Raw genomic sequence first — 21,318 nt, forward strand, 5'->3', positions numbered from 1 at the left:
GATAAACTCACATCCAACACATTATGATCAAAGACAAAGAATTTTCAAAGCAACAAGAGAGAAGTGACAAGAGATCCTCAATATGATTATCAGCCAATTACTCATTAGAAACCCTGGAGGCCAGAAGGCAGTGGACAGTTTCAGAAAATACTAAGGGGGGGAACCAAACTGCCAATCAAGAATTCTATGTTCAACAAAATTGTCCTCCAAAAAATGAGGAAGAATTTAAGACATTTCTAGGTAAACAAAAGCTGAGGGAGTTCGTTAACCACTAGATGAACCCTCCAAGAAATGCTAAAGGAGTTCTTCGAGTTGAAATGACAAAGAAGCTAAACAGTAACCAAAGCCATATGAAGAAATAAAGGTCTCTGGTAAAGATAAACACAGGGGCAATTATAAAAGCTAGTATTATTGTAACTTTGGTTTGTAACTCCACTTTTTATTTTCCACATGATTTTTTTTTTTTAAGATTTTATTTATTTGACAGAGAGAGACACAGCAAGAGAGGAACACAAGCAGGGGGAGTGGGAGAGGGAGAAGCAGGCTGCCCGCTGAGCAGGGAGCCCAATGCAGGGCTCGATCCCAGGACCCTGGGATCATGACCTGAGCCGAAGGCAGACGCTTAACGACTGAGCCACCCAGGTGCCCCTATTTTCCACATGATTTAAAAGACAGACGCACAGCTCTTTCTGCCCACGGGTCCTATCTCCATGCTTTAATAAAAACTCCTTTGTGTGAGTGCCTGGGTGCCTCAGATGGTTAAGCAACTGCCTTCGGCTCAGGCCATAATCCTGCAGTCCCAGGATCAAGTCCCACATCGGGCTCCCTGCTCAGTGGGGAGTCTGCTTCTCCCTCTGAACCTCCCCCCTCTCATGCTATCTCCTTCTCTCTCTCATTCTCTCTCTCAAATAAATACATAAAACCTTTAAAAAAAAAAACTTTGTGCACCAAAAATAAATAATAAAAGACAGATGCATAAAAAACAATTATTAATCTAGGTTACTGGGGACACAATTTATAAAGATGTTACCTGTGACACTGATAACAGAAAGAGAAGAAGCTGTACAGAAGCGGAGTTTTTGCATGCTAGTGAACTTCAGTTGATATAAATTCAAATTAAGTTGTTATAACTGTTGGATGTTAAATGTAATTCCCATGGTAACCACAAAGAATACACATGCAAGAAAATGAGAAGGAAATCAAAACATTTCACTGCAAACAAAAAAAACAACTGAACATAAAGAAGGCCACAATGGAAGAAACGAAGGACAAAAAAAAGCTATAGGGCATACAGAAAACAAAAAGCAAAATAGCAAAAGTCCCTCCTTATCAGTAATTACTTTCAATGTTAATAGTTTAAAATTTTCTAATCAAAAGAGGACATAAGCAAAATAAATTAAAAAAACATGATCTAACTACAATTGATCCTTGAACAACAAAAGTCTGAACTGTGGTGAGTCCCATTTTTTTCAATAAATATAGTGGAAACATTTTTCGAGATTTATGACAAAGTTGAAAACTTGCAGATGAACCATGTAACCTAAAAATACTAAATAAAACTAAGAAGAAGTTAGGTATATCATGAAGGCACAAAATATATGTAGATATTTGTCTATTTTATCACTTACTACCATAAAATACACACAAAAGTAATAAAAAGTTAAATTTGGGGTGCCTGGGTAGCTCGGTTGGTCAAGCGTCCGGCTCTTGATTTCAGTTCAGGTTCAGGTCATGATCTCATGGTCCTGGGATGGAGCCCTGTGTTGGGCTCCCTGCTCAGCAGGGAGTCTGCTTCTCTCCCTCTGCCCTTCCCTCCACTCAAGTGTGCACTCTCTCTCTAAAGTAAATAAATCTTTAAAAAAAAAGTTAAAATTTATCAAAATTTACAAACTCACAGACCATAAGTTGTACCATTCGCAGTTGAGAAAAATGTAAACAAATGTAAAGACACTGTATTAAATCATAATTATATAAGATTAACTGTAGTACATACTATACTACTGTAATAATTTCACAGTCATCTCCTGCTGCTATTTCAGTGAGCTCAAGTGTTGTAAGTATCCCCTTAAAAAAAAAAAAAAGACAATAATCAACCCTGCAGAGTCCGTTAGTCTTTCTGGCAAATTGCCTATCACAGTAAAAAGTGATTTCTCCCGGTTCTCCTGTATTTTTCATCATGTTTAATGCAACACCATAAACCTTGACTAACACCATGGGACCCATATGAAGTGCCATTAGTGATGCTGAAAGTCTTCCCAAGAAGCAGAGTAAGTCATGACACTGCAAGAAAAAGTTGAATTGCTTGATATGTACCATAGAGGTCTGCGGTTGCAGTTGCCTGCTGTTTCAAGATAAATGAATCCAGTGTGAAGGAAGGAAGGAGAGAGAGAGAGGGAGGGAGGGAGGGAGGGAGGGAGAGACAGAGAGAGAGAGAGAGAGAGAAAGAAAGAAAGAAAGAAAGAAAGAAAGAAAGAAAGAAAGAAAGAAAGAAAGAAAGAAAGAAGAAAGAAAGAAAGAAAGAAAGAAAGAAAGAAAGAAAGAAAGAAAGAAAGAAAATTCATGAAGCCGTCACTGCAGCTACACTGGCAGGCATGAAAACCTTGTAATTTTTGCAAAATATGTTTTTATCTCATATTGAAAATGCAGCTTTATGTGGGTGCAGGATTGCTTTAAGAAAGGCATACTTACAGGCTCTAATATGATCTGAGAAAAAGCAAAGCCATTATATGACAACTTAAAGCAAAGAAAGGTGAAGGATCTAAAACTAGAAAATTTAATGTCAGCAAAGGATGGTTTGATAATTTTAGAAAGAGGTTTGGCTTAAAAAAAATGTCAAGATGACAGGAGAGGCAGCTTCTGCCCACCAAGAAGCAGCAGATGAGTTCTCAGGGCCACTAATAAAATCACTGAGGAAAAAGGCTATCTGGTTTATAATACTGATGAATGTGCCTTACTCTGGGAGAAAAAAAAATGCCAGAAAGGACATCTATTAGTAAAGAAGAAAAGAGAGCACCAAGATATAAGGCAAGAAGGTATAGGCTAACTCTACCGTTTTGAGTCTGGTTCATGATCCATAAGCTGCTAACCCCCAAGCCTTAAAGGGAAAAGATAAACAACAGCTGGCAGTCTTTTGGTTCTACAAGAAGGCCTGAACAAGAACCGTCTTTCTGGATTGGTTCCACTGATGCTGTCTCTGAAGTCAGGAAGTACCTTGCTGGTAAGAACTGTCTCTTTAAAGTTCTTTCCATATTAGACTATGCCCTTGACCACCCAGAACCCCAGGAGTTCAACACTGAAGGTGTCAAAGTGATCTACTTGCCCCCAAACACATCTCTAATCAAGCTTCTAGATCAGGGGATCATAAGGACCTTGAAGGTTTATTATACATGGTACCTTATGGAAAGGACTGTCAATGCTATGAAAAAGAACTCTGATAGAGTATCATGAAAGTCTGGAAGGATTTTTTTTTTTTTTAAGATTTTATTATTTACTTTAGAGAGAGAGTGTGTGTGACAAGGAGTGGAGCATAGTGGGAGGGAGAGGGAGAGAGAATCTGAAGCAGACTCTATGCAGAGTGCAGTGCCCCATCTGGGGCTCGATCTCACAACTGCAAGATCACGACCTAAGCTGAAACCAAGTGTCAGATGCTCAACCAACTGAGCCACCCAGGCACCCCAAAAGTCTGGAAGGATTACACCATTGAAGATGCCATTGTTATAGGAAAAGCCATAAAAGCCATTAAACCTGAAATAATAAGTTCCTGCTGGTGAAAACTGTGTCCAGATGTTGTGAAGACTTCAAAGGATTTACAACAGAGACAATCAAGGAAATCATGAAAGAGTGGATAAAAAAGGTGAGGGGTGAAGGGTTTCAAAATATGGATCTTGGGAGAAATTCAAGAGCTAACAAACACCACACCAGAAAATTAAAAGATGACTCGATGGAGATGAGTATTTCCAAACCATGACAGATGAAGAAGAAGATGTAGAAGAAACATGGGGCACCTGGGTGGCTCAGTCAGTTAAGCATCTGCCTTCAGCTCAGGTCATGATCCCAGGGTCCTGGGATCGAGCCCTGCATCGGGCTCCCTGCTCACCAGAGAGTCTGCTTGTACCTCTTCCTCTGATCCTGCCCCTGTTCAGGCACGCTCTCTCTCCCTTTCAAATAAATAAATAAAATCTTAAAAAAAAAAACGATGCAGAAGCAACAGTCCCAGAAAACAAATTGATATCAGACATCTGGCAGAAGCATTCTAATTATTCAAGACTGCTTTTAACTTCTTTGATGATACAATCCTTCTAAGGTACAAGCACTGAAACTAAAGCAAACAGTGGAAGGATTGTGGTACCACCATAGAAACAACTTTAGAGAAACTGGAAACCAAAAAAGTCAGAAATTAGAATGTATTTCCATAAAGCTACAGAGCGTGCAGGCCTTTCCTTCTTCTACTTCCACCTCTTCTACCTCTGTGACTTGAGAGAGCAAGACCAACCCCCAAGCTGAACACTTGTATTGTGTGTCTTCGTGTGAAAACATAGTAACTGTATGGCAAGAACCATGTGAGATGTTTTGTGTCATCATCACCCAAGTATTCACGGTGTAGAACATCACGTGCAAGACTTGAATGGAAGTGGACCGATGAGTGATATTTAATATAAAATTAATATTGTGTTAGTTTTCTTACTGTTTTATAACATTGCTTTCTTTTTATTATTATTATTGTTTATTTATGTGACACAGAGAGAGAGAGACAGCAAGAGAGGGAACACAAGCAGAGGGAGAGGCAGAGGGAGAAACAGGCTTCCCGCTGAGCAGGGAGCCCGATGCGAGGCTCGATCCCAGGACCCCAGGATCATGACCTGAGCCGGAGGCAGATGCTTAACGAAATGAGCCACCAGGTGCCCCTATAACATTGCTTTCAAAGAATATTACCATACAGTATGCCTCTTTCTCCCGTAATTGGAGAAACTGCATATCAGTTTTAAAACCTAACAGTGTTTCCAATAGTGTATTATGAATATGACTTACTCCTATATACCATAAAATTTTTACAATGATTCAATCATTAACGTATAGGCTAGACTACCATGAAGCAATTATACTGCTGCTTCTTTGGTATCAGTGCATGAATCATTATACCTGTAAGTAAATACGAATTTCTTTTTCACAGAATCTTCTCATTTTTAAAAAGATTTATTTATTTTAGAGAGAGAGCGCACATCATGCATGAGCAAGGGGAGGGGCAGAGGGAGAGGGAGGAGAGAAGCAGACTCCCTACTGAGTGCAGAGGGTTGGGAGGGAGGTGGATCTCAAGACCCTAAAATCAGGACCTGAACTGAAATCAAGTCAGACACCCAACCAAGCCACACAGGTGCTCCAATCTTTTCATTTTTGATGTCTAATTTCAGTAATATGTATAAACATCTATAGTGTTTCTATCATATAAGAAAATATCGAGGGGCACCTGCATGGCTCAGCGTGGTTAAGCGTCTGCCTTCAGACTGTTTATCCTATCTGTAAGGCTTCTAGTCAACAGTAAACTATTAGTAGTTAAGTTTGGGGGAATCAAAAGTTATACACATTTTCGACAGTGCATGGAGTCAGCACCCCAACCCACTGCACTGTTCAAGGATCAACTGCATATGCTATATACGTGTAACTGTAATAAGCTGTATATGCTTCAAGAGACTCACTTTAGATCCAAAGACGCAAATAGATTGAAAGTGAAAAGATGGAAAACATATTCCATGCAAATAGTAATCAAATGAAAGCTGGGGAGCTAGATTAATATCAGACAAAACAGACTTTGAATCCAAAGTTTATGAAAGACAAAGGAAGACATTATATATTAATTAAAAGGTTCAAAAAATACAGCAAGAAGATAAAACGATCTATTAGTATAACACTCTCAAAATACATGAAGCAAAAACTGAAAACATGTGAAGAGAAAAATAAATAGTTCTCTAATAGCTGGAGACTTGAAACCCCACTTTTAATAATAGATAGGTCAACCAAACAGAATAAATGGAAATAGAGAACATAATAAATCAACTAGACCTAACAGACACATATAAACACTCTACACAACAGTAGCAGAATCACATCTTCTTAAGTGCACCTGGGATAGTCTCCAGAACGAACCATTTGTTAAACCACAAACAGGTCTCAATAGATATAAAAAGGTAGATACCACATAAGTATCTTCTCCGACCAATGGGGATGAAGTTAAAAATCAGTAACATAAGGAAAACTAATATTCACAAAATTTCAAGTGCATATTACCTGACTTTCTAGTTCCTCTTCTAGGAATTCATTCTCTAGAAACTTACAGTGTGAGGTGACATGTTTACAAACACACACAGTGCAGCGCTGTTTGTAACAGCAAAAGATTATAAAATCTAAATGTACATCAATAGAGTATACTGCACTACTGAAAGGCCATGCAATTCTCAAAAAAAATGAGGTAGCTATGTTAACTATCTAGGATAAGCTATTAGTGCAAAATACTATTTGTAATATCATACCATCTGTGCAAAACAGAAAAGAATACAGGCATACCTTGGAGATATTGCAGGTTTGGTTCCAGACTATTGCAATAAAGTGAAACTGCAATAAAGTGAGTGAAATGAATTTTTTGGTTTCCCAGTACATATAAATGTTTACACCATATGGTAGTCTATTAAGTGTGCAATAGCATTCTAAAAATACAACGCACATACCTTAATTAAAAAAAATACTTTGTTAAAAAATGCTAACCATCATCTGAGCTTTTAGCAAATTGTAATCACTGATCACAGATCACCATAACAAATACAATAACAATGAAAAGTTTGAAATATCTTGAGAATGTGATACAGAGATACAAAGTAAGCAAAAGCTGGTGGAAAATGGCACTGATAGACTTGCTCAACTCAGGGTAGCCATAAACCTTCCTCAATCTGTAAAAAATGCAGTATCTGCAAAATGTAACGGAACAAGGTATGCCTGTATATATAACAAAGTTAGAGGACTCACACTTCCTGATTTTAAGATTTAATACAAAGTTACAGTAATCAAGACAGTATGGCACTGGCATAAGGATGAGCATAGAGATCAATGGAACAGAAGGGCCTGCCACCTAAACTGCCCAGATCCCACCCCCAACACATGCTACCCACCAATCAGTAAAAGGACCCCTTGGTGAGTTCTGAAAATTAGCATAGGAAACTAATGCAGGTACAGATCTGGATGAGTAGTTAATAGTCAAATAAAAATTTTGAAGATTGAAGTGAAAAATGGTTCCATATGAATAGCAGTTGAACAGGGTCAGCTGCTTCTGGGGATGGTAAGCATTATACTAATCTATAGGCTACACTTCTATTGATGCCCTTCCGCTGAACTTTGCAACCACACTCCTCTAGAACCTAAAGACTGGTTTCCTGGAAGCTGACCAGTAGGTTTGGCAAAAAAGACCCCCCACTGTAGGTCAGCACTGTTTATGGTTGGAACAATGATGGTAGCTGATTGTTTTCGAGCCTCCTCTGCCTTTCATTCTTCATTAATAAAAGCATTCTTAGGAGGCACATGGGTGGCTCAGTTGGTTGAGCATGCGGCTCTTGATTTCAGCTCAGGTCATAATCTCAGGGTCATGAGACTGAGCCCTATGTTGGACTCCACGCTCAGCAGAGTCTGCTTGAGATTCTCTCTCTCCCTCTCCCTCTGCCCCTCCTCCCACTCACATGTGTGCTTGCTTGCTCTCTCTCTCAAATAAATAAATCTTTTTTAAAAAAAGAGTAATAAATAATAAATGAAAAAATTCTTGGCAAACACTTCCACTCTGGTCCATCTTGCAACGGTCCAAGAATTTTACCTCTAAGAGCATAATTCTAATACCCAGGGCCATCCTTTTTAATCATGATTTCAGTTCCAAAAGCCAAAAAGCAGAACCAGGGGTCCTATTCTATCTGCAGTATGCAGCGGCTTAATCCTACACCAAACACTCTAATTTTTTTTCCAAAGTAAATGCTTTGGGCCGCACAGGACACTCAACTAAGAACATCAAGGGCACATCAACAGGCAAAGGTTGATTTGAGCACCTACCAAATAAGACCCACCTCTGAATTTTTAAACAGTAGCAACTTTAATATGCACTGTGGGAATCAGTGGCTGCTGGCAGCACCCTTGTTCCTTGCAAAATTTCTGTTAAAAGATTTTAAGTGTACTGATTCCAATTACAGGGCCTCTAAAGAGTCCTCCGATTTGGAATGGGGAATTACAAGCCTGCTGCCATCCCTAGATGTGGCGTCTGTTTCTCAGACTCCTCTCCAGAACCATATCCTGATTCCCCTTTGATGGCACTTGCTTGCCTACCATCATACCACACTTAAAAGCTGATTGAAAATGGATCAGACATAAATGTAGAAGCTAAAACTATAAAGCTTCTAAAAGAAAACACAGGAGAAAATCTTTTTGAGCTTTGTGTCAGCAAAGACTTCTATAAAGGATCCAAAAGCATTAACAATAAAGAAAAAGATTAAAATTAAAACATGTTCTTCATGGGCACCTGGGTGACTCATTTGTTAGGCGTCTGCCTTCGGCTTGGGTCATGATCCCAGGGTCCTGGGTTCGAGGCCCACATCCAGCTCTTCTGGTTCTCCCTGAACCTGCTTCTCCCTCTCCCACTCCCCCAGCTTGTGTTCCCTCTCTTGCTGTGTCTCTCTCTATCAAATAAATAAAAAATCTTTAAAAACAAAAAAACATGTTCTTCAAAAGACACTTTAAAAAATGAAGAGGCAAACTATGGAACAAGAGTAAATATTTGTAACACACATCTGACAAATGCTTACTATTATTGGTCATAAAGAACACAGATTAAAACCACAATGAGATACTAATACCCACCCACTAGAACTGCTAAAATTAAAAAGACTTAAAAAGCAAATATGCAAGGATTTTCAGCAATCAGAACTCATACGCTGCGGGAAAGAATGCAAGATGGTACAACCACTTTAGAAACTGGTCTGACAACACTATCCTATGACTTAGTAATTTCACTTCAACCTAAGATAAATGAAATCTTGTACAAAAAATGTTCACAACAGCTTTATTCATAATAGCTTAAAAAAATGGAACCAACCCAACCTCCTTCCAAAGGAGATGAAATACATAGTTTGGTGTCTTGAGGGTTTCCGTCCCTGGGGTAGTATACTTTAGATTTCAAATGGAGAGATGCCTTTTTGGTAAAGTGAAGAGAAGGGTTAGTAAGAAAGGGGAAGTAGAAAAGGAGAATCAATAATATCCATTCTTTTTTAAAAATTATTTTTAGGGGGGGCGCCTGGGTGGCTCAGTTGTTGGGCATCTGCCTTCGGCTCAGGTCATGATCCCAGGGTCCTGGGATCGAGCCCCATGTCGGGCTCCCTGCTCAGTGGGAAGCCTGCTTTTCGCTCTCCCACTCCCCCTGCTTGTGTTCCCTCTCTCGCTGTGTCTCTCTCTGTCAAATAAATAAAATAAAATCTTAAAAAAAAAAAAATTATTTTTAGGGGCGCCTGGATGAGCTCAGTCAGTTGAGCATCCGACTCTTGATTTCGGCTCAGGTCATGATCTCGGCTCAGGTCATGATCTCAGGGTCTTGGGATCAAACCCCATGTTGGGCTCTGCGCTCAGTGTGGAGTCTGCTTGTCCCTCTCCCTCCAGTCCTCCCATCACTCTCTTTCTCTCTCTCAAATAAGTAAATAAATAAAATCTTTTAAAAAATATTTTTTAGGGGCACCTGGGTGGCTCAGTTGGTTAAGCGACTGCCTTCGGGTCAGGTCATGATCCCAGAGTCCTGGAATCGAGCCTCACATCATGCTCCCTGCTCAGCAGGAAGCCTGCTTCTCCCTCTCCCCCTGCCTGCGGCTCTGCCTACTTGTGCTCTCTGTGTCAAATAAATAAAATCTTTAAAATATATATATATATTTTTAAAAATTTTATATACAAAATTTACCATTTTAACCATATTTAAGTGATTTAAGTGTATAGTTCAGTGGCATTAAATACATTCATGTTACATAACCATCATCCCCATCCATCCACAGAACTTTTTTCATCTTGCAAAACTGAAAATTTATACTCATTAAACAGTAATTCCTCATTCCCCTCTCAACCCAGTCCTTGGCAACCACCATTCTATCTTCTGTCTCTATGATTTTGACTACTCTATGTACCTCATCCTATTAGTGGAACCATATGATATTTGTCCTTTTATGATTGGCTTATTTCACTTAGCATATCTTAAAGGTTCAGCCACATTGCAGCATCTATTAAAATTTCATTACTTTTTTTAAAAGATATATATATATATCTTCTTCCCCTAAAGAGAAAGAGAGAGGAGAGGGGGGTGGGAGGGGCAGAGGGAGAGAATCTCAAGCAGGCCCCAAGCCCAGCATGGAACCCAATGCAGGACTCAACCTCAACCTCACAACCCTGAGAGCGTGACCTGAGCTGAAATCAAGAGTTGGACACTTGACTGAGCCACCCAGGAGTCCCAGAATTTCATTACTTTTTAAGGCTGAGTAATATTGCATTGTATGTATACACCACATTTTGTTTATCCACTCATCCACTGATGGACACCTGGGTTACTTCCATCTTTTGGCTACTGTGAATAACAAACCTGGGTGTACAAATATCTCTTTGAGACTCTGCTTTAAATTCTTTTGGACATATACCCAAATATGGAATTGGTGCTTTAGGGGCACCTCAGTGGCTCAGTCAGTTAAGCGTCTGCCTTCCACTGAGGTCATGATCCCGGGGTCTTGGGAGCAAGCCTGCCGCTCCCCTTGCTTGTGTTCTATCAAATGAATAAATATTTTTTTTTTAAGATTTTATTTATTTATTTGAGATAGAGAAAGACAGAGAGCACAAGCAGGGGGAGCAGCAGACAGAGAGGGAGAAGCAGGCTCCCCGCTGAGCAGGGGCCCGATGGGGGCTCGATCCCAGGACCCCGAGATCATGACCTGAGCCGAAGGCAGATGCTTACCCAACTGAGCCACCTAGGTGTCCCTGAATAAATAAAAAATCTTAAAAAGAAAAAAGTGGAGGGGCGCCTGGGTGGCTCAGTCGTTAGGCGTCTGCCTTCGGCTCAGGTCATGAACCCAGGGTCCTGGGATCGAGCCCTACATCAGGCTCCCTGCTTGGCGGGAGGCCTGCTTCTCCCTCTCCAACTCCGCCTGCTTGTGTTCCCTTTCTTGCTGTCTCTCTCTGTCAAATAAATAAATTAAAAAAAAAAAAGTGGAATTGCTGGATCACATGGTAATTCTATTTTTAATTTATGAGGAATCACCATACCGTTTTCCACACCAGTTTCTCTATTCTCCATTCCCAGCAACAGAGTACAAGGGTTCTGTCAATGGACTGAATTGTGCCCCTCCCCACCCCATTCATATGCTGAACTTCTAGCTCCCGATGGGCTTGTATTTGAAGAGAGGACCTTTAAGGACATAGGTTAAAAGAGGTCTTAAGAGTGGGACCTGAATCCAACAGGTCTGGTGTCAGAGGAAGAGACACTAGGAATGTATGCACAGAGGAAAGTTTGCGTGAGGACACAGCAAGAAGGCAGCCTTCTGCAAGCCAAGGAGAAAGGCCTCACCAAAACCCAACACTGCCGACACCTTGATCCTGGACATTAGCCTCCAGAGTGAGAGAAAATACATTTCTGTTATTTAAGCCACCCCATCCGTGGTATGAGTTATAGCAGTCCTAAGAAAATAATACAAGTTCCAATTTCTCCACACCACCAACAACCATTGTTATTTTCTGTTTTGGAGGTGTTTTGTTGTTGTTGTTGTTTTGATCACCGTCATCCTAATGGGTGTGAAGTGGCATCTCACTGTCATTTTGATTTGCATTTCCCTAATCATTCATGATGGTGAGCATCTTTCCACGGACATATTGGCCATCTGTATAACCTTCTTTAGAGAAATGTCTATTGAAGTCCTTTGCCCATTTTTGAATCAGGTTGTCTTTTTGTTGTTGAGTTTAGAAGCTTTCTATATATTCTGGATATTAATCCCTTATCAGATATGTGATTTACAAATATTTTTTCCCATTCTGTGGGGTGCCTTTTTATTCTGTTGCCAGTGTTCTTTGGTGAAGGAAAGTTTTGATGAAGTCCAATTTGTCTATTTTTTTTGTTGACTATGCATTTGGTGTCATACCCAGGAGATCATTTTCAAATCCAATGCATGACGATTTCCCCGTTTTCTTGTAAGAGTTTTATGGTTTAATTCTTTTTCCTTTTTTTTAAGATTTTATTTATTCATTTGAGAGAGAGAGGGAGAGAGAACGAGCAGGAGCAGGGGTAAGAGGGAGAAGCAGACGCCCTGCTGAGCCAGGAGCCTGATGACGTGGGGCTCAATCCCAGGATCAGGAGATCATGACCTGAGCCGAAGGCAGACACTTAACCACCCGAGCCACCCAGGCGCCCCTAGTTCTTACATTTAGAAGATTCATTCTTAGAAGAATATTTATGGAAGGTAAAGTTTTACACACTGATTCCTTTAAATCTATACATACGCAAGGGCGCCTGGGTAGCTCAGTCGGTTGAGCATCTGACTCTTGATTTTGGCTCAGGTCATGATCTCAGGGTTGTGAGATTAAGCCCCACACTCAGTGCAGAGTCTGCCTCCCTCCCTCCCTCTCCCTCTGCCCCTCCCGTTGCTCACGCATTCTCTCTCTATAAAATAAATAAATCTTTAAAAATATACATATACAGGGGCGCCTGGGTGGCTCAGTTGTTAAGCGTCTGCCTTTGGTTCAGGTCATGATCCCAGGGTCCTGGGATCGAGCCCCGCGTCGGGCTCCCTGCTCAGCGGGAAGCCTGCTTCTCCCTCTCCATTCCCCCTGCTTCTGTTCCTTCTCTCGCTGTGTCTCTGTCAAATAAATAAAATCTTAAAAAAATAAATAAATAAATAAGTAAAAAAAAAAAAAAAATATATATATACATATGCCCACATTCTCCCTGGAATGTTTTTGTGTACCCCCTAGGCTGAAGATTGTAGTTTGAAGAACCTACCCTTATATTGCTCTATCACTCAACTTTTTTTGCCCATATTACCATTCTGCTGACTGCTTCTTTTTTGCTTATAAACACTCAAGTCTTGGGGCGCCTGGGTGGCTCAGACAGTTAAGCGTCTGCCTTTGGCTCGGGTCGTGATCCCACAGTCCTGGGATCGAGGCCCACGTCGGGCTCCCTGCTAAGCAGGGAGGCTGCTTCTCCCTCTCCCTCTGCCTGCTGCTTCCCCTGCTTGTACACTCTCTCTCTCTCTGTCAAAAATAAATAAAATCTTTAAAAAAAAAAAAAATAAAATAAAATACTCAAGTCTTTCTCATGCAATAACACACACACACACGCACAAATACAAAACCTTCAAATATTATTTAAATAAATGTCCACCAAATATTGCTAATCCCCCAAGGCTCCACACTGTTTCTTAGCGCTATTCTTGATCCACACGCCATCCTTAGGTGCTATGGACTGAATGTTTGTACCCACCCTCCAAATTCTTATGTTGAAGCCCTAATCCCCAATGCGATGGTATTTGGAGGTGGGGGCTTTGAGAGGTAACTTGGTCATAAGAGTGGAGCCCTCATGAATGGGATCAGTGCCCTTATAAGAAAAAACAAAAGAAATGATTTTTCTCTCAGCTATATAAAGATACAGCAAGAAGGTAGCTTTTGCAAACCAAAAGGATCTTCACCAGGAACGAAATCAAAAGGCACCTTGACTTTGAACTTCCCTTCTCCAGAAAATAATACAAGAAAATAATACAAGTTCCAATTTCTCCACACTGAAGAAATAAATTTTTACTGTTCAGGTCACCCAGTCCATGTTACTTTGTCATAGCAGCCAAAGCTGACTAGACATGGGCAACTGCATCCATTCTCAATTTAATAACAATAACTACCATCTCTACAATGATAATTTCCACATCTCTATCTTCTGCCTAGACTTCCTGTAAAGTCCAAATTGCCTGCCAGAAATCACCACTTGGCTATCTCATAGGAATCTCAAAGTCATGTACAAATTAGACTTTATTACTGCAGGAAGACATTTAAATATTTCATTAGAGCTGCTTTTTCTTATAAATAGAAATTTCCCTTGGGGCGCCTGGGTGGCTCAGTCGTTAAGTGTCTGCCTTCGGCTCAGGTCACGATCCCAGGGTCCTGGGATCGAGCCCCGCGTCGGGCGCCCTGCTCAGTGGGGAGCCTGCTTCTCCCTCTCCCACTCCCCCTGCTTGTGTTCCCTCTCTCGCTGTGTCTCCGTCAAATAAATAAAATCTTTTAAAAAGAAGAAAGAAAGAAAGAAATTTCCCAGGGTGCCTGGGTGGCTCAGTCGGTTAAGCATCTGCCTTTGGCTCAGGTCATGATCTTGGGGTCCTGGGATCGAGCCCCACGTTGGGCTCCCTGCTCAGTGGGGAGCCTGCTTCTCCCTCTCCCGCTCCCCCTTCTTGTGCGCACCCACACTCTTTCTCTCTAATAATTAAATAAATAGAAATTCCCCATGGTTTAAATATTCTTATATCCTGGTTCCTTATACCAGCAAATTACAGTCAGGCTCCTAGTTCAAGAGTGAGTTTTGTAAGGCAGTACAGTGTAGTGGGAAAGGGCTAAAAGTGCCATCTCTGGTCATACTCTGCTTAGGGTCCTGGGATCGAGCCCCGCGTCAGGCTCCCCGCTCAGCGGGAAGCCTGCTTCTCCCTCTCCCACTCCCCCTGCTTGTGTTCCCTCTCTCGCTGTCTCTCTGTCAAATAAATAAATAAAAATCTTTAAAAAAAAAAAAAAAAAGAATGACAATGCAAATCCATTAGAACAGTGGCCAATAAGTAAAATGCTCAATAAATGTTAGCTATTATTACTTTAAGAGTTTATTTAGAAAATCATTGAGATTTGGAATGCATTCCCATTGATGCAGTCTGATTTGGCTAAATGACTGACATTAAAAATCTGACTTGCCAATTAGATTATATGGCATTTTCCATAAATTAAGTCTGCAACTCCAAGGTCTGTCTATCTATCTATCTATATATATATACATACTATATATATATATATATAATATATATAATATATGCATGCATACATACAATATATATTATGCAAGGAAATACATCCTTTGCAGCCATTTATGATAGAAATGTTAAGGCACTAATGCTAACTTAAAAATGTGCAAGGTGCGGGGTGCCTGGATGGCTCAGATGGTTGGGCATCTGCCTTTGGTTCAGGTCATGATCTCAGGGTCCTGGGATCGAGCCCCATGTCGGGCTCCTGGCTCAGCAGGGAGCCTGCTTCTCCCTCTCCCTCTGCCTCTCCCTCCTGCTCATGCTCTCTCTCTGTCTCAAATGAGTAAATAAAATCTTTTTTTTTTTTTTTAAGATTTTATTTATTTGACAGAGAGAGACACAGCGAGAGAGGGAACACAAGCAGGGGGAGTGGGAGAGGGAGAATCAGGCTTCCCGCTGAGCAGGGAGCCCGATGCGGGGCTCGATCCCAGGACCCTGGGATCAGGACCTGAGCCGAAGGCAGACGCTTAACGACTGAGCCACCCAGGCGCCCCGAGTAAATAAAATCTTTAAAAAAAAAAAAAAAAAAATGTGCAAGGGAGTAATAAGTTTTTCAAAATTTTAGGGGGAAAATTTTTTTAAATTTTAGGTGGTCCAAGAATAAAGAGATTTCAAAACCACTGGCCTAGTGCATGTGTTTTATTTTATTTTTTTAAAGATCTTATTTATTTATTTGAGAGAGAGAGAGAGAGCGCGCGCACAAGCAGGGGGAGTGGCAGGGAGAGGGAGAAGCAGACTCCCCGCTGAGCAGGGAGCTCGATGCAGGACTCCATCCCAGGACCCTGGGATCGTGACCTGAGCCGAAAGCAGACGCTTAACCCACTGAGCCACCCAGGCACCCACAGTGCATGTGTTTTAGAGTTAGAATGCCTGGGTTTGAATCAAAACTCCAGTTTTCTAACTACTGCACCTTTGACAAGTTTTTTAACTTCTATATGTCTCAAAGCTCTCCTATACTATTGGAATAAGGGTACCTACCTCATATGATTACTATCAGGAGTAAATGAGATCATGCATAAGAAGCAATCATATTCATAGCCTCATTGTTCATAATAGCGCCAAACTGGAAATAGTCCAAATGTCCACTGATAAGTGAATGGCTGAACCAAAAGAAACATACCATAAAGAAGAATGCAACAACACAGATGAACCTCAAAAAACATTGCAAGTGAAATAAGCCAGACATAGGAAGACTGAGAATTGTATAATTCCAATTATATGAAATTTCTAGAAAACATAAAACTACAAAGACAGGAAGCAAATCAGTGGATATTAGGACTTGCAGTTGGAGAAGTGGGGATAAACAACAAACTGGAGCTAAGGAATGTTTTGAGGTGCTGGAAATATTCTAAATCTGAACAGTGGTGATGATTACATCAAACTGAACACTTACAGGTGAAGGAAGTTTATGATATGTAAACTATGTCTCCAAAAAAAGTTTTGAAGAATTTTAAAACAATGTAATAAATATCGGGGCACCTGGGTGGCTCAGTCGGTTAAGCGTCTGCCTTCGGCTCAGGTCATGATCCCAGGGTCCTGGGATCGAGCCCTGCATCGGGCTCCCTGCTCATCAGAAAGCCTGCTTCTCCCTCTCCCACTCCCACTCCCCTTGCTTGTGTTCCCTCTCTCGCTGTCTCTCTCTGTCAAATAAATAAATAAAATCTATAAAACAAACAAACAAACAAACAAAAAACAATGTAATAAATATTACTACTAATGCTACTATGCTCAGGTTTTTAAAATCATAATAACGGGGGCGCCTGGGTGCCTCAGTCATTAAGTGTCTGCCTTCGGCTCAGGTCATGATCCCAGGGTCCTGGGATCGAGTCCCACATCGGGCTCCCTGCTCAGCAGGAAGTCTGCTTCTCCCTCTCCCATTCCCCCTGCTTGGGTTCCCTCTCTCGCTGTGTCTCTCTCTGTCAAATAAATAAATAAAATCTTAAAAAAATAAAATAAAAATAAAATCATAATAATGTTAAGCTGGAAAGGACCTTCCTATGTCTAATCCTACTCTCCAAAATTAGAGTGATAAAGACAAGCATAGCTGACTGCTGACTCTACCATAGTTAAGTACTTTACACGGGTTCTCTCATTTAATCATCACAAGTCCTCTGTAGGGTAAACTCAGTTACTATTCCCACTTTATAGACCATGCAACTGAGGCTCAAACAGGCTGAAACTTGACCCAAAACAATATACCTAATATGAGAAAAAGCCAATATGCAAACTCAAGACCATCTGATTCTAAAGCCAATGCTTAGAAAAAACCCATCCTGAAATTCATATGGAATTTCAAAGGACTCTGAATGGCCAAAACAATCTTGAAAAAGAACACAGTTGGAGGAGACACATTTCCCGATTTCAAAACCTACTACAAAGCTAGTTATCAAAACAGTGTGGTATTGGTATACGGACAAAGACAGATCAGTGGAATAGAGAAACCAGAAATAAATTCTTACATACATGGTCAGGATATTTTCAACAAGGGTGCCAAGACTATCAAGGGGGAAAGACAGCCTTTTCAACAATGCTCATAGGAAAATTGGATATCCAAGTGCAGAAGAATGAAGTGGGACCTTTACCTAACACCACATACCAAAATTATCTCAAAATGGATCAAAGACCTAAATGTAAGTGCTAAAACTACAAAACTCTTACAATAATAGGGGAAACGCTTCATGCATTGGATTTGGCAATGATCTCTTGGCTATGACACCAAAGGCACAGTCAACAAAAGAAAAAAATTGGACTTCATCAAAATGAAAAACTCTTCTGCATCAAAGAACACTCAACAGAGTAAAAAGGCACCTCACAAATTGGGAGAAAATATTTGCAAATCACATATCTGATAAAAGATTAATATTCAGAATATGCACATGCCCACGTTCATAGCAGCATGATTCACAATAGCCAAAAGGTGGAAACAACATAGTTGTCTACCAACAAATGAAGAGATAAACAAATGTGGCCTATTCACACCAATGGAATATTTATTCCGCTATAAAAGAGAATGAGTATGTCAATTACATCTCAATTTTTAAAATATATTTTTTGTAATTTTTAAAAAAAGGGATGAAGTTTGAGGCACCTGGATGGCTCAGTCGAAGAGTGACCAACTCTTGATCTCAGGGTTGTGAGTTTGAGCTCTATGTTCGGTGTAGAGATAAATAAATAAACTTAAAAAAAAAAAAAGGAATGAAGTGTGGATACCTGCTATGACATGAATGGACCATGAAAACATTATGGTAAGTGAAATAGGTCGAACATGAAAGGACAAATATTGTATGATTTCACTTATATGGGATACCTAGAACAGGCAAATTCACAGTGATTTCAGACTATAAATCATTAGGCTGCAGGGAAGGAACAATGAGAGTTACTTGCTTAATGGATAGAGTTTCTGTTTGGGGTGATGAAAAAGTTTTGGAAATAGAGAGTGGTGATGGATGCACTACACTGTGTATGTAATTAATGCACTGAGTTTTACACTTAAAAATGGCTTAGGGGCGCCTGGCTGGCTCAATCAGAAGAGTGTGTGGCTCTTGATCTCTGGGTAATGAGTTCCAGCCCATGCTGGGTGTAAAGATTCCTTAAATAAACATAAAAAAAGATCAAAAGAAATGGTTTAAATAGCGAATTTTGTTACAACATATGTAACAAAATATATTTACCACAACTCTGTAAAGAAATTAGCAATGTAATATAAAAAGCATTGAATTATACACCTTAAATGGTTAATTGTATGGCATATGAATTACAAATTGTATCTCAAAGCTGTTTAAAAAAAAAAAGACAACAGTGGTGGCTAACATTTAGTGAGCACCTTGTGCACACCTGGCACTGTTCTAAGGGCATTACATAAACTTCACAACAGCCTCATTTCACATATGAGGAAACTCAAGTAAGGTAATTTATCCAATGTCACTGAATTAGTGGAGGTTGAGTTAAGGATTCAAAACCTATCAGATTCTAGAGCTCCCCCAGTTACCCACTCTGCTATTCTGAGTCCCACAGCATGACAGGAGGGTTATAAAATGCATTCAACAGATGCCCCATTAACTAAGCGAATGAGATGAAGAATAATTGTGGGAGTGTGGCAGAAAAAGTAATTCTAAGCACTTGGCATATGGCTAAAAAAAGTCCACCAAGGAATGATTTATGATCTTTAAAATTTCAGAACTATAGGAAATAGTTTTAATTTTAATACAACCCTGAATCTGATTAACAGCAGTTTGTACGTTTAAACATTGGCACAAGACTATAACCTTGCTCAAGTATTTGCAATAACAGTTCTTTTAGTAACACCCACTCACCTCCCCCACCCAGGCCTTGACAAGTGTCCTATGAAAGGCTACAACAACCTAGGAATCTAAAGGCAACAAAAATAAACCCAAGTCTGGTAACAGAATTCTATAAAGAAGGGTGCTACAGATGTCCAGAAAAGAGACCTAGTACCTTCCCTATAGGTTAAGTACCTAGTTAGGTGCTAATTAATGAGACAAGGTTCAGGTCCAACTTGTCTGTTTCACCAAAACAGTAACATGCCATTAGTTACTTTATACATTGCCAGTCACCCATCAGTTCTTCATACCTCTCCCTACAGTCCTCACAAGTTTGCTGATGTTGACATTATAAACTATTCACACTGGTGGCATTACTCAACAGGAAGTTGAAAACTAACAAACCTAGGGTACAATCCAGAGTTCAGAAAATGAACCAAGTGACCAGGCGCATCAGAGTCTACTGAACTCCTTCACTTACATCCAGCAACTCTGACCTTCACATGCAAAACCTGGAATATGCAAAAAGTACCATTACCCTTAAAGTTTAGGTACCTTACAAAACATGACCCTTTGTTTTTATTAAAAAATGCACTCCTAGAGTTGAATCCAGTAGCACATCAATACTAAAGTTAGGAGAAAAACACAGATTTACAACGCCAAAAGGAATCTAAAGAGTAAATACGAAGAAACATCCCTCCTCCCACATTCTCCCAACGGGCGCAGAACCCATCAGACCACTCCCCCGCCTCCAGGTTCTACAGTCCCGCGTGCCGGACTCCGAGCTCTCGCACCCTGTAGTCCGGCCGAACCCACTCCAGTCTAGCCAGGTCTAAGGACGAGGCTACGTGCTAGGCACAAGAAGGCCTCCCTCTCGAGCGATGCCTCAGAACTGGATCAGATTCCTGCAAAAGCAGGAAAAAAGGAGGAAGAAAGGGCCCGCCTGCGGGTCCGCAGACCAGAAGCACCAAACCGTAACCACGCGCCAGCCCCCCTACTCCGCAGCCGACAGCCCCGAGGCTGGACCGGTAATTCTACCGCCGTGCCGGGCCCCGCCCCGGGCCCGCGACCGTTCCGGGGCGTTCCTCCCGAGGGCGGCGCCTCCCTCACCACACCGCCACTTGGCTCTCTTCTTCCCGACCGAGGCCGCGATCGCCCCGCGACACCGAAGCCGCAGCTTCCAGGCCTCGCGGACCCGCGACTTCTCTAGCGGCCTGGCAGGCCCGCTCCTTCCCCGCAGGCTCTGGCACGCCCTCTCTACTGCCCCAGGCCCTTACCGAGGCAGCGCGGCCTCCGCGGCCCGCTCCTCCTAATCCTCAGCCGCCGCCACCGACCCAGCGTCGCGGAGACCGGAACTTCCTCCGCGCCGACCGCTGTTTCCACAAAGGCGCCGCGCCGCCGCCTTCAGCGCTCGGCCCGCCGGGAGATAGAGTACAGCGACAGGTCGCGCTGACTCCACTCCCGCCGTGCCTCGCGCGTGGTGGGGGGGCGGGGCTGATACGGAACGAGGCGTGAGGGCACGCTGCTCGCCGGCGTCCAATGGGAGGGCGTGCTTCCCCAGGCCCGCCGGGCCTGCTGGGGGTTGTGGTTTAGACCCTGGCTCGTCTTCCGGTGCTCTCTTTAGAATTGAGCAAGACTTGCAGTCTGCTGTTAACTTTCCCTCCCCAAGTTTTGCTCCCCACCAGGAACGCAGATCAGGCCTTGATCTGCCTAGTTCGAGGACGCCTTTCCCGTCATTGTGAAGGCAATGGAAGGGAGACTTCTCCGGCCTAAGCCTTCCGGGGAAGTGGCTGCTGGCCCACACAAGCCGCTTAGCCCTTTTTGCCCAAGACCTGAGGATAGGTGCGAGAGAAGCACTTGAGTTAGAGCAGCAGTAGTCAGAGAGGCTCGTCCCCTTTTCTTTCTGAGGGGGTTGCCAAGTTAGGCATCCCCCGCTCAAGAATATCAAGCAAATACCA

At 41.7% G+C, this 21,318-nt stretch overlaps 1 protein-coding gene across 3 annotated transcripts in view; it reads right to left on the reverse strand.

The window, feature by feature from the left end:
- RBM6 (RNA binding motif protein 6) overlaps nucleotides 1-20,796 on the reverse strand; it is a 106,314-nt gene extending 85,518 nt beyond the window's left edge. For 2 of the 3 annotated variants that reach the window (XM_078077921.1, XM_078077922.1), the window contains exon 1: nucleotides 20,638-20,796. The gene's annotated coding sequence lies outside the window, so the exon portion shown is untranslated. The remainder of the gene's footprint in view (nucleotides 1-20,637) is intronic. The other variant, XM_078077913.1, reaches the window with a different exon arrangement.
- Between the last annotated feature and the right edge of the window lie 522 nt (nucleotides 20,797-21,318).

The sequence above is a fragment of the Halichoerus grypus genome, chromosome 1 (genome assembly GCF_964656455.1).
Source record: "Halichoerus grypus chromosome 1, mHalGry1.hap1.1, whole genome shotgun sequence".
NCBI classification, from domain to species: domain Eukaryota; kingdom Metazoa; phylum Chordata; class Mammalia; order Carnivora; family Phocidae; genus Halichoerus; species Halichoerus grypus.